The sequence below is a fragment of the Diabrotica virgifera genome, chromosome 2 (genome assembly GCF_917563875.1).
Source record: "Diabrotica virgifera virgifera chromosome 2, PGI_DIABVI_V3a".
In the NCBI taxonomy this organism is placed as follows: domain Eukaryota; kingdom Metazoa; phylum Arthropoda; class Insecta; order Coleoptera; family Chrysomelidae; genus Diabrotica; species Diabrotica virgifera.
In genome coordinates, this window is record NC_065444.1 from 95,340,866 (window position 1) to 95,354,988 (window position 14,123).

Here is a 14,123-nt window from a genome sequence, read left to right on the forward strand (position 1 = left end):
TCTTATAGGTTTATTTCACTGTTGTATTAAATCTTGTAGCCACTTTCGCTTGAGTCTTCTGATTATTGGTCCATTGGCAGAAATGTTTGATCAGTTCGTTGTCTTGGTTTCTTGTTCGACTTTCATGGTTGGTTGCTGTCCGCTGTATTTCATCTCTTACAAAGGGAATATTTAGATCATTGCGAATTGTGAGATTATTGACATACCAGGGTGCGCCAGTAATTGATCTAAGGACTTTTGATTGAATTTGATATGGTTGTGAGGTGTGTTAATTTAGCGCAATCCCAGACATGGATACCATACATCCTAATTGGTTTCAACATGGCTTTGTATAGTAGTAATTTGTTGTTTAATGACAATTTGGATGTCCTACCAAGGAGCCAGTACATTTGTCTGAACTTGAGATCCAACTGTCTGCATTTCATTTGGAGGTGTTTGTTCCATGTTATCCTTTGGTTGATATGCAATCCAAATGGTATTAACAATATAAACAGGTTAATACAATAAAACAAAGGTTTAAGTATTTATTTTTTAAAATTTAATCCTTTATGTATTAGAATCTATAAAGTTTTGAACCAAAAGTATTAATTACACTTTCATTTGTATACCACAGCATTTGTTTATTTAAATGTACTATAAAAAAACCCAGCATAAAGCTAATTCCTTTATTATTATTTTTGTCCTTTAAAACAATTTGTTTATCATACATTTTTGCTAGTTGTGGAAGTTCTTTTAACGGAATGTGATTTAACATACTTTAAATGATACTTAAAATCATTTCAAATCAAACATCAACATCATGTATGTATTTATACATTTATTAACAAACTGCAATCCAAGAAAAATAATATATTATCAACATTAGCCATTTACAGTAAAACCTCCGTTAACCGAAATAATTGAGGCCGTTTCGGATAACAAGAATGTCAGTTAAAAATAACACTGTTTTTTGTATTTTTCTTTTATCAAATTACATAGTATTGTTCTAAAACACTCTAAACATGTTCAATTTCCTTAATTTTATTGCTGTTTAATTTACTGTATTGACAACATTATTGAAACTGTCAAGCCATTTCAGTTAAGGGAGGTTTTACTGTACCTATTTGCCTTAAATGGCAACATTTTAAAACAAACACACACTACACAAACAGTTGCACTAGATTTTCTCCTGGTTAAAAATGTACTACCACAGCTTGTTCGATTAAATAACCGCAGGCTCAGTTGTCAGTATTTCAATGTTTTCTCTAAACAACTGCAATATTTGTAAAGCTGATATTTTTTGAACAAAAGATATCTTGCATTGCATCTCATTTCACATATTAATAACAATCCTATAAACCTTTCAATAACAAGCACATAAACCTTTCAATAACAAGCAATATTTATAATTGAAGCACTTCAACTGCTGTCTGAAGATTCTGCAATGGTGTCAGGTAGTCCAGAACTGGATATTCCCTAGCAATACATTGTCCATACATTACCCATTTTATACACACACGATGTGCAAAAGTATTTAACAACTCCTAAAATAGAGTATTTGTAAATGCACTTCTATATTGCATGATGATTATTATGGGTTATGTTGTTCTGTTCTTTAAATGACAAAATACTAATTAAATTCAACGTTTTTTTATCTTATCAACTCTTTTCCATGATCTTATTTTACTTTTTATCTATATTACAGGTAACAAATAGAATTTCAGCAAATTTTAAAGGTTATTTTTATAATTTTTTACAAATTTACAAAAATATTTAATGTCATTTGTCAATTGTCAAAATAAAAGATTCCTTTCAACCAAACCTGCTAAAATCTACTATATTTTCTACCAGATTCTAAAATCTACTAGATGTAAAATTTTCCCACTAAATCACAAGAAATTCTACTAGATCTAGTAGAAAATCTACTAAATTGGCAACCCTGACACCAACCACTATGACACCGTGGTGGGATCACGATCAGTAGAATGGTAGAATGCTGACGTCACAAAAATAATTCTACAATCGACAATTTTGGTATCACGTTAACACGCTTGGGAAAGTAGAATCGGTGCTCGGCAATGTTCGGATATTCTACTAGCCGTGTTAAAAATATCGCTTCTTCTTCTTAAAAATATTGCTGTTTGACGTGTGGTTGTCTTTATTTTGTGGTGGTTGTATTCCAAAAAGCTAACCTAAAGATTATTATTTGTGATTATTTGCAATTTGTTTATTTTTGTCTTATGTTGTTTGGAACTATTTTATTAGAAATCACTAAATTTTTGGATTTTACCTGTGACTAGGGAACATTGTTATATAAAGGTATTTTTATGTAGGTCTTTTTTCTATAAATTCCTGTTACTGTAAAGGAAAAATAACACATCTGGGGGGTAGGGTGCTTTAAATGTAGCTGATGTTCGGCTGTTGTAATTCTTCCTTCGATATTTCTAGGCACGCCCTTTCCCCATCGGAGCAGACGAAGTTTGGTAATGCAGAGAGGACGACCACACTTCTACTATATAAACACTGGTTTAGGTATTAGGGTGAACTTTATTATTAAAAAACTACACAAAAATATAGCACTAACATAAACTAAACTAACTACAGCGGAGAGTGACAGAATCTAAGAGCGCTCGTTGACGTTGTCGATGTGAGTGTTGTGAGTTGAATGTGCGTACTTTCACTTTCTTATTGTGCGTGATGCGTGATTGAATCTCTCGCTTGCTAGCGGCTATAAAAATTGACCTATTTTTTAAGTACTACATCTGGAATTCTTAACAAATTTGTATTAAAACTACAGCGGAGTTATAGCCGCGGAAATAAAGTAAAAATCTTATTACTAATTACAACAACATCAATAAGTTGTAGGTTCATATCACTTATTAATTATTATTAATATATTTTGATGTTTATATTAAATACCGATATAGTTCGACGTTCAGATGCTTCCTGCTCAGATATACAAAGAAATGAGCAATTAAGAAACGAAATAAATAGGTATAATATAGAGGAGAATAATGAGAAGGGAAAGTGATGCATTTACTTTAGGAGTTTGTAGATCTATTTATATCAACAACAGACATAGTGAACTATTTAATTATTAATTATTATTAATATATTTTGATGTTTATATTAAATACTGATATAGTTTGACGTTTAGATGCTTCCTGCTCATATACTTGGTCATATACAAAGAAATGAGCAATTAAGAAACCAAATAAATAGGTATAATATAGAGGAGAATAATGAGAAGGGAAAGTGATGCATTTACTTTAGGAGTTTGTAGATCTATTTATATTAACAACAGACATGGTGAACTATTTTTTTGAGAGGCTTATTCCTCATAATATGTCATAATCCGTTCATCCAAGCAGTGTTGAGCCTTCACTGCCAATTTTTGCCTCACTTATTTTTATGCAATAAGTTCCTATCAAAGAGTAGTCGGTCAGAGCTATCAGTTATTTTTCGTCCGCTATAACTTTTCCCATGTGTAGCGATTCATTTTCAAACAAATTAAGTCAAAACATAAAGTGAAATGAACGTTGACGTGTATATACATTTTGTATACTAATATACTAAACACATCGGCGTATGTTTCACTTTATGTTTTGATTTAATTTGTTTGAAAATGAATCGTGCCCCATGACAAAGATAAAATGGAACTGCTATATCAATTGCCCAAAATACTGTTATCAACCGTTTAAATGATGTAACAAATTTAACAATTGAACATCTAAGTGAAGAGTCGATTATCTTTCCTACTACATTCGTTCAAAAAGAGAATTTTAAAAGAAAATTTATGCAGAAGTTTAACTTTCCTGGCTGTGTAGGGGCCATAGTTTGCACACATGTTGCTATAATTGCTCCAACGGAACGGGAACATAACTATCTTAATAGAAAAGTTATCTTTCTAAAAATGTCCAAATTGTAACACTTGTTATATAACACTACTTACTTGTAATATTATATTATGTACTATATGCTGCCAATAATCAATTTATAAAAATAATGTATTATCACATAAATATTATATTGCAAATATCGCAAAAATTTGTAGTATTTGTTGATATTTGTGTTGAAAAAATGACTAACAAAATAAAGAATAAGTAAAAAATTACAATCTTTTAGGCGTGTGATCCAGATTTAAAAATTTTAAACATCGATGCTAGATGGGGAGGTGCACCACATGATGCGTCATATGGAGAAACTCAAATGTAAAACTTTTTTGCAGCAGATCGTTTAAAATAGAGATCAAAACATTTTCCATTTCTATTCTGGCAAAGATTACTTTCACTTCTTAGTTATCTTTGCTGGACGGTGAAGCTTTATATCTTATTATGAAGTATTTTGAACATAAAACTTTTGTTTTATGGATGCATTGATCAAATATCTTAAAGAAATGTTTATTTAAAGTTTCATAATAATTTTTATAAGTAGTTTAATATTATTACTTATTTTTGCACTAGAAATAATAATTGTAAAGCTTCATTGACTAATGCCCAGTTTCACCAAAGATGAATAGTAGTTTATTCGATGAATAAAATTATTCAACTGATAAAACTGACACAACTATGTTTCTCTAACGTCAAATAGTACTTATTTTATTTATTTATCAAATAAATATTTACTCTTCAAATGAATTGACGAGTTAATCTCACTTTAAATATCTGTAACAAAGAAAATTTGTCAATTTAATTTTAAATTATCACACTATTCACTGATTTATTTGTTGTTGGTGAAACTGGCCATAGAGAGTAAAATTGCATTATTTTTCAATTTACATAAATTTGTGGTTTATTTGTGATTTATTCTTTGTTCTCATTTTAGTCTTGGTATGAAACGATGTTAAGACAATACTGTGTGCTTTTTCAGTCCTATGAAAGAAAATATTTTGGATGTAACAGAGAAGTACTACAACTTTGTTATGAAGATTTGTCTTTATGTTATTTTTATAATGTTCATGGATTATATTTGTTTTTATGTTTTCTTCAGTTTAAATAAAGTTTATGTTTTACCCATTATTGATTTTTATTTCAACCTGAAAATTATAATGATAATAGTAAGAGGATTCTGAGGTTTTTCTGCAGAAACAATGCATTTTTTGAGAAAAAATATTTCACAAAAATTAAGGTTAACACATTCGCGGACACGCTGTCATTTTATACACGTATTCTTATGGAGTCAATGACTTCATATGCAGTCATGACCGCGAATGTGTTAATTTTGTAAAAGTCAGACTGTCCTCTGTAGTTAATTACATATATTTTTATATTGTTCTGAAGCTGCTTCTTTGTGATATCGTATGCAATATACTATTTTATTGTGAAATAATCCACGATTTAGTTAAAAATAAAATTTATTAACGTTTCAACTTCCAAGTCGGAAATCGTTATTGAAATACAAAATATTAATTAATATTTTAGTACTCATTAATAAGTTAAATAAAAATTTATTATATTAATTTATATTTTATATTTCGATAACTGTTTCCGAAGTGGAAGTTAAAACGTCAATAAATCTCATTTTTCACTTAAATTGTGGCTTTTTTCCCAATAAAATAGTAAATCATATATTTTTATTAACTAAACTTATGCCTGGTAGCACCAACAAATCTTAAACTCAGCTCAGCTCATAGATATGGCCGCTTTAAGTTTCACTCACGTTGCACCATAATTTTCGATTCTTATCTAAATAAATAATCCATTGTGCCAAGCTGAAAACTGATCTAAGACTCAATGATGCCACACATACATATATTTCGCAATCTGAGCTTAAGGCACATCTAAAGTTTAAGATCTGTTGGTGCAACCAGGCATTAAACATCTTTATATAGGTAAGCTTTCAGAATACAAATAATGTGTGCAAAAGAATAAGCATTTTAAATTTCAATCAAAAGATTAAATTCAAACAAATTTTTATAAAAAAACTACAAATAATTTAAATAACTTATTAAAAACAACCACAGTGAAGGTCAAACTTTTTTTTATCTGCATCAACCACTAGGGTTATTAGTGGTAGGTTTATTAAACAAGTGGAGAAAATATTATTTATACCTAATGAATAAATTATATTTACTATAAGTATGGGTTGTTAAACAGTAGGTATATAAAATCAAAATGTACCTACAATTATGTAGAAAAAAGTTTTATTCATCTAAGAAACATACAGTGTAAGTAGATACATTCACCAATCTATTTTGAGACAAAATTCTATTCTGTAGAGGTTTAACGTACCAGTATCACGAAGAAATAAAGTTGATGTCTCCAAATAAAGGAAAGCCAAACATGTTATTTAGGTTTGTTGCTTCGTTATCCTGCTATTAGTTATATCAAAATAAAAACTAATTGTATTTTTGCAAAACAGTCACTATGAAAAACCACGAGAAACTTTCTTTACATGTCTATGAGGAAAACCGTTGATTGAAATATTATGTAAAACATATTAGTGAACATAAAAACAATAACAATAGACAAAAATATTCTATGCGGAACCGGGAAAAATAAATATCTGTCATATTGCCATATTGGTTCTGTTTTTGTTTATCAACATGAGAAAGAAAGAGATTAACCGTCCTTTCTACAGCTAAGAAGTGGTAGTTTGAGGAGGATTTTTATTCTACAAGGGTGGGGATAAAATTCGACTGGAAACGACCATTCTATTCATCGTGATACCAAATTTACGCTTGCAGGCGATAATCGACGGTTGCTAGGCAACGTGACGTCAGCATTCTACCATTCTACCGATCGTGATCCCACCGCTGACACCAACATACAAGAGAGAGAGGTCCTAGAGAGAGACAGACAAGGTGTTGGAGAATTTGACAGGCCGTGTAATTTGAGTTGCCTATATAAATGGACCCAATAGTTTATTTCTCTTATCTTGAATCGTTACTTTATAGTACCTACCTATTTTAATTAACTCGAACTTTTTAGCATGTTTGTCGTAATACACAACTGCTTTTTCTTTTTCCATTTCTCTGTGTTCAATATTTTTAACTTTCGTGTGCCACTTCTTTAAAAAAGCTTTATAAAAGAATTAAATTCGAAAAAAGCGTTGTTGCAATGTGTGTGGCCTAACTTAACTGTGGCATGTTAATTTAAAAACTGAATAACATTTTTTTACAAAATTTTGGAATATGTTTGTAGAACAATTTTAACAGCTGTTTTTAATATAGATTTCAATCCTCTACAAATAGTCTCTCATGTCTTTTGATGTAAAATATTTATTACTACAACCTTCAACTACCGTCTACCACTATGAATTTGTTTGTTTACGAAAGGTGGCGATTATCTTCCCTCTTTCCCTGGCTATTGCTCTCATTCTGACCGCATTAAATCCCTTCATTTGTATTTAAATACGTCAGAACTCTCTTTTTCATTAAAAGAAGTACTGGTTTTAGTCTTTGCTTTTGGCATATTCTATTTTGTAGGTTTTAGAACTGCGCCATGATATATATGGCATTTTATTGTGTATCACTTAATGACAATGACAAAAAGACAGATTAAAACCAGTACTTCTTTAAATGAAGAAGAGAGTTCTGACGTATTTAAATACAAAAAAGTATTTAAATTTGGACATACTGCCCCATCAGCCCAGTTAAAAGAATATGAGGTCCATTTCCCCGATTTAAGTTGATATAGGCAACTCAAATTACACGGCCTGTCAAAGTTTCCACCACCTTGTCTGTCTCTCTCTAGGACCTCTCTCTTGTATCGTGGCTGCATTAGGCCGATGCCACATTATGCGTTTTGACCGGATGCGGTGAAAACGCATCCGTTTCCAACGCAACCGGACCGACCTGTCACACTATGCGTTTAGTTTGGTGCAGTTTGTAAGCGCGTACTGATGACTCAAAACGCATCCGTTTCCAACGCAACCGGACCGATCTGTCACACTATGCGTTTTCACCGGATGCGGCGGAAACGCATCCGGTCAAAACGCATAATGTGGCATCGGCCTTAGTTGTCTTTGTGCCTATTCCATCCACAAACCATACATACTCATAGACGTTTCACGTAAATTGTCAAGGTCAAGACAGCAAATTAGTTACCATTCCAATCCAGAGATGTCGCTGTCAGTCAATCCTCTTGTCATATTTAACAACTGACAGTTGACAATTAAATTAATTTGTTATTGACTTTTTATTTTACAGTTTGTGGCTTAATTATTTTATTATAGTGGTGTTACGTTTTTAATTCGATTTAATCACAATTTTAATCAATTGTATTAACCTCTTCTCCATTTTTATGAGTAGAATTTTTAGTTTACATTGATCATCCCGTGTTGTGTTTCTCCACATTAAAAAAACAATATAATAGACCCTGAAACAGTTTATTCCAATAGACAAAGTGTGTCATCAACATTTCGGGCCTATATATTTTTGGAAGTTTGTAAAAGATTATAAGGTAATATTTATCTAAACAATCATCCTACAAGATTCTTTCAAAAATTTTCATTCAACTCAATATTACACATCAGTGCTTTCACGTGACACATGGCGGTAGTATTTAGCATTTTGAAAACAAATTGGAATATTTGAAGTTTTCAGTAAAATATTGAATAAAACATTGAATTGTCTTTATGTTTTAATTTCCTACGGAATTTCATCAAAAATCCCTCAAAATTTATAATTTGAAATTCCAACCTAACTAAAATTTGTCAATTTAGTTCCCATTCCAATCAAGAGATGGCGTTAATTCGATCCGAAAGATTAACATGGTCGTGAAACGTCTATGAGTATGTATGGTTTGTGATTCCATCCGTATTGACCATAGAGTATGGAAAAATTTTTACCCTCTCCCTGGAGTGACCGCAACGAGAACGAAACTGAAGCCAAAACCAAGTTAGAACCAAACACGAGTGCCAGTGGCGTATCGCGTAGGCCAGAAGAAACTATATAAAACTACATAATTAAATAATATTGCTCGTAGGTTTAGTTCAATTTTATATTTTTATTAATTACACAATATTATGCATGGCTTACATAGAAAGATTGAAACAAATAACAGTATTTTAGTATGTTGAACTTTTATACCCACTCAAAATTAAACAGGATTAGGAATTAGGGGATGTGACGAAAGCAAACTTTTTGAATTATTGATTTATGATAGATAACTTTATTTCACATAGGTCGCAAAATTTCGGCTCCAATACTATATTTAAATAGGATTTATTTTTTCAAATTCTGAGAAAAAAGTTACAGGGGTGAAAAACTAAGAGACAATTTAGTGTGATTTTTATTTTCAAAGATCTCATTCAAAAGAAACTTTTTATTTATTCTGAGGGACTTTCAGCCCTCGGTAATAATTTAGTCTTTCATTCTACGTTTAAATTTTTCAAAAGTATTACTTTTTTCAGTATAGGGCTTTTCATTCACAGTCATTTGTTTCGAGTTTCTGTCATGTGTCACATAATATTAATATATTTACGTCATACGTTATTGGTATATAACAATGATACAAACTAGAGACGTATGACGTAGATATATTAATATTATGTGACACATGACAGAAGCTCGAAGCAAATGCCAATCGATGAAAAGCCCTATAGGGCTTTTCATTCACAGTCATTTGTTTCGAGCTTCTGTCGTGTGTTACATAATATTAATATATCTACGACATACTTTATTGGTATATAACAATAATACAAACCAAAGACGTATGACGTAGATATATTAATATTATGTGACACATGACAGCAGCTCGAAACAAATGACAATCTATGAAAAGCCCTATTGGAAAAAAATGAACACCATGTCAGTGGTAATATTTTCCAAATTGAATATTCGCTATCTTTGTCGTACAACGCACTCAGTCGAACAGAATGTGCTGACAAGACAGCAGCAATTTTAGATATTTGACACGGCTTTAGGAATAATAATAACGTTTGATCCAAAATTATTGTCACCATAGGTGGCTCTCAACGACAGAGATAGATATACAGTGCATGTCTGTTCTTAATTCAGATATACTACTTTCCAGTTTACGTCAACTTTGCAGTGCACGTCAACTTAACAAGAAAAGGTAGGTTATGTAGAGATGTTGGTGGTGGACATATACAGCATCCTGTTTGATTTTATTTATTATTGTTACTTATAATTGTGTTAATTCTTTTATTTTAGATTAAAGTTCTGTGTTAAAGGCTTTGACTGATTTTTTATGTTTTATAACGTTAATCAAAATTAATTGATAAAAATTCAGATTAAAACAAGACATACGTAATTTTTTGCACGGCTAGCTCCAATAATTGTGTATCGCTCGTTATCTTGAGTTGTTTATTAAATAATATTGATAGTGTATTGGCTAAAGAATTTAAGACGTGAAATTAATAAAAAGTTATTTATTGTTTATTATTTATGGAAGATCCCAAGCAGAGACTACACCAGGATATATATTGTGATATAAGTATTTTGTTGTTAAAGATATTCAAAATTTATCTAAGCGTTCCATAGTAACAATATATTATTAAAAAAATCACTTTTCCTCTTTTCTCGATTAAGTATTATCTTTTATGGCATAGTATATAAATTATTATAATCACTCAATACATAGTTAGTGAAAAATTATCATATTAATTAATTGAATTAATAATTTAAGCGATGATACAAGTAACAGTTATCCAAGAACATTCAAAAGTCATCTCAAGTTAATGGTGACAATGTCATTGTCAAGTAATGTTTATAGTATTTTTACTACAAAAGCGATATTACGTAGGTCAAAATTTTTGACGTAAGAGAACTGTCAAAACATTAGAATGTGACTTTTCATTATTGCCATGGCATGTTTATAATAAACATGGCAATAATGAAAAGTCACATTCTAATGTTTTGACAGTTCTCTTACGTCAAAAATTTTGACCTACGTAATATCGCTTTTGTAGTAAAAATACTATATGTACGTATCCATACCAGTGAAAACTTTACTACATATAATTTGCCGTGTAAAAAAAGAAAAAGTAGAGATAGCCGTAAAATATTTGCGCCTGTGCTCTTAAATAATTTTTTTACATATAAACAAAATACAATCAAGCAATAAAATGTTTAACAACAAAAAAAGTCAATAATATGTAATAACAATATACGCTATTAATTCCATTTTCGAAGTTGCCACAGTATATTTTATAATTTCATTTATTTCGTACCGTTTCGTACCTACACCACTGGTAAAATGGTGATTTTTTATGTTACTTTTAATTTTACATGTGAATTTTTCTCATTTTATAACTTAACCATGTAATTTTAATTATGTAATAAGGTACATTGAAGTGTTAATTTTCAAATTATTAACCATTTAAGAGGCAATATCTAAGAATATAGGAGTATTTATTGAATTTTCATCTACGCACACATAACAGAAATATTTATTTACCTGTAAAATGTAATTCGCACTTATTTCCTGTTGCTGTCGCTTTTACAACCGTAAGCCGAACACATCACCACTATAAAGAGTTAAAAAAATTGCTAGTTTTCACTCAGAAATCGCACAAAAATCACTAATAAAACAAGTGATGTCAAATCTCAATGAGAACCAACCGTATTAAAATAAGGATTCACTTTCGTTCGAATAACAGATTGCGTGTTAGATCTCCAGAGAGAGAAAAAATTTTCCATGCTCTAAGGTATTGACAGTTCATTGGTCCCAATCAATGAACTGTCAATACGGATTGACAGTATTGATAATCCGTATTGACAGTTCATTGGTCCCAATGTTTGTTATTATTTGTGTTTGATCGAGTCAATGTCAAATTGTCAAATGAAAAAATGCGGTGTTGCCAATGTCATAACGCATACATACGCTTTCAATAATACAGTATTTGTTTCTAATCATATTTCCTTTTGAAACATCCACACTTGCCAGTTCCTAGCTGCTATACAACTAGTAATACACTAACGTTAGTGGCGGTGGCGACACCAATGCCAGGAGGCGCCGTTAATTTATTCTTTTGTTTTTGAAATCTATCGTAAAAATTAGAGGGTGTCAGGAAAAATTAGGAGTCAGTAAAAATTAGAGAGTGTCAGGAAAAGTTAGAGGAAGTAACAAAAAATTGGCGGAAGTAAAAAAAATTGGAGGGAGTCAGAAAAAAAAATTGAAGGAGTCAAAAAAATTTGAGGGTGCCAGAAATCATTGGAAGGAGGTACGTTAAAATAAAGGAAGTCAGAAAATATTGAGAGCAGTGACTGTAGAGGGCAATAATTAATTGTATCCCCAGGCACCTGGCAAGGGTCGAAATCACAAGTTTTTAAATAAACAATCAGTTCTAATAATAGGGCTTTACATTCACAGTCATTTGTTTCGAGCTTCTGTCATAATATGTCGTATAATGTATTAAGCTACTTCGAATGTATTGTCCTTTTCATGATCATTTTTCAGTGCGTAACAAATGATAGGAAAAAGGGTAAGTCCGTGATAATACACATTTATGACATTTATTCTAACATGACATTTTAGTTAAATCTGACAGTTGTCACATTTTATTTTCAATATGGAATAAAAACAAATCAAATGTGTTTCTTGTATTTATAAAATAGTATTTTCTGTGATTTGTATAGTCTTATAAATTATACAGATTATATTTGTAATATTATTATCTAATTAAAAAAAAATATTTTTTATTATGGCGCCATCTATCGACAACTAGAATAACTAGAAGAAATGTTATAAAAATGTCACCGACGAAATGTAATCACCGACGTGCCTTTTTTTTCTGTCACATACAATTTAATGCGTTAGAAAGAAATCGAAAAACTGTGACGCACTGAAAGATGATCATGAGAAATACTGTAGCTGTAATTATGCACCAAAATTTTAAAGCAAATCTTAAATTTGACATTCTATTTATTTGATAACGTCAAATTTTATACTATAACCCGTGATCAGAATAATACCCACTTTCTGTCACTTGCTATTGCGTTTAGTAAATTTCCGACTTATTTCGTATGCTTTAAGTTTAAACGATGAGGCACGGGTAAAGACTCGCGGACTCAACTGTATATTAATATCGTTAATATTATACACGGATTATATAGTATTTTTACTATATACAAAAACAAGATACCTATGTCAAAATTTCTGACATAATAAGCACTGTCAAAACATTAGAATGTGACTTTTCGTCATGGCCACCGAACAACCCGAAGGCACAGTCGACTCGGCGGGAAGAGTTCGCGCATCTGGTTTGCCCACGGCCGGCGGCCATTTTTTCGGTCCACAGGTCCGCTGCTGACACGATCAATTTGTGATTGTTGTTGTCAGATCACGCTTGTTTCGGGGTTACTTTGATTTTGTGTTGTTTTGTTCGGTGATTTTGTTTTTGGGCATTGTGCAATAATAATTATGGATATGGACAAAAAGAAAGGCAGTTCGAATTCAGTCTGTGCAGCGATCAACTGTAAAAACACGGTATCAAATTGCAGCTATAGTTTTTTCCGTTTTCCAAAAGACGAATCAAGGTAAGTATTTTTAAATTCACAATGTTTTTATAAATGTGTATGTACTTGAATGTACTTAAATGGGTAGGTACTTGAAAATTTGGTGTTAACTATGAAACTTTACCTAATAAACTATTTTCAATGAGAAATAAGCCACAATTACCAAAAAAAATGATTTTATTAACGTTTCGGCGCCCAAGTCGGGTGTCGTTATCAAAATACAAAATAATTCTTGTCATTGTCATCATTGAAAATAGTTGATTATAAAAATGCCACAAGGAAATAGCTTCAGAACAAAACTTTACCTATATGTATATATGTATAAAATATTGTTAAAAACGTACTTATACACACTTTGTTATTGTAGAGCTTGGAACTCCTATTGTTTGTACAAAAAAATTACAGAAAAAGAGATAAAATACATAGAATACGGAGAAGCGCTTATTAGATCGCTATTAGGTCTCGATAACAATTTCAAGGATGGTTGTTTCTGTGTCAATTTCAAGCTAATTCATCAACGTAGTGACAATTCAGAACCTCATTATGCTACTGGTACAGTATCTCAACACTTCCAAAAACTAATTCCAAGACCAGATAACCATCATAGAAAGTTCTATTACCTACGCTGTAAACAGTGTTCCAGAGACAAGAAGAGGACAGAAACTCATTGGAGATGTAAGGCATGCCAGGACACTCCACCTCTTTGCCCTGGACTATGCTT

At 31.1% G+C, this 14,123-nt stretch overlaps 1 protein-coding gene and 1 long non-coding RNA gene across 3 annotated transcripts in view; one reads left to right on the forward strand and one right to left on the reverse strand.

The window, feature by feature from the left end:
- The window catches only part of LOC114330392 (zinc finger protein 345-like), a 177,946-nt gene that overhangs the window by 151,709 nt on the left and 12,114 nt on the right, over positions 1–14,123 (reverse strand). The window lies entirely within an intron of this gene.
- On the forward strand, positions 961–4,994 carry LOC126880143 (uncharacterized). The gene is made up of 2 exons (XR_007696442.1): positions 961–2,298; positions 4,804–4,994. It is a non-coding gene; the product is annotated as an uncharacterized LOC126880143 (long non-coding RNA).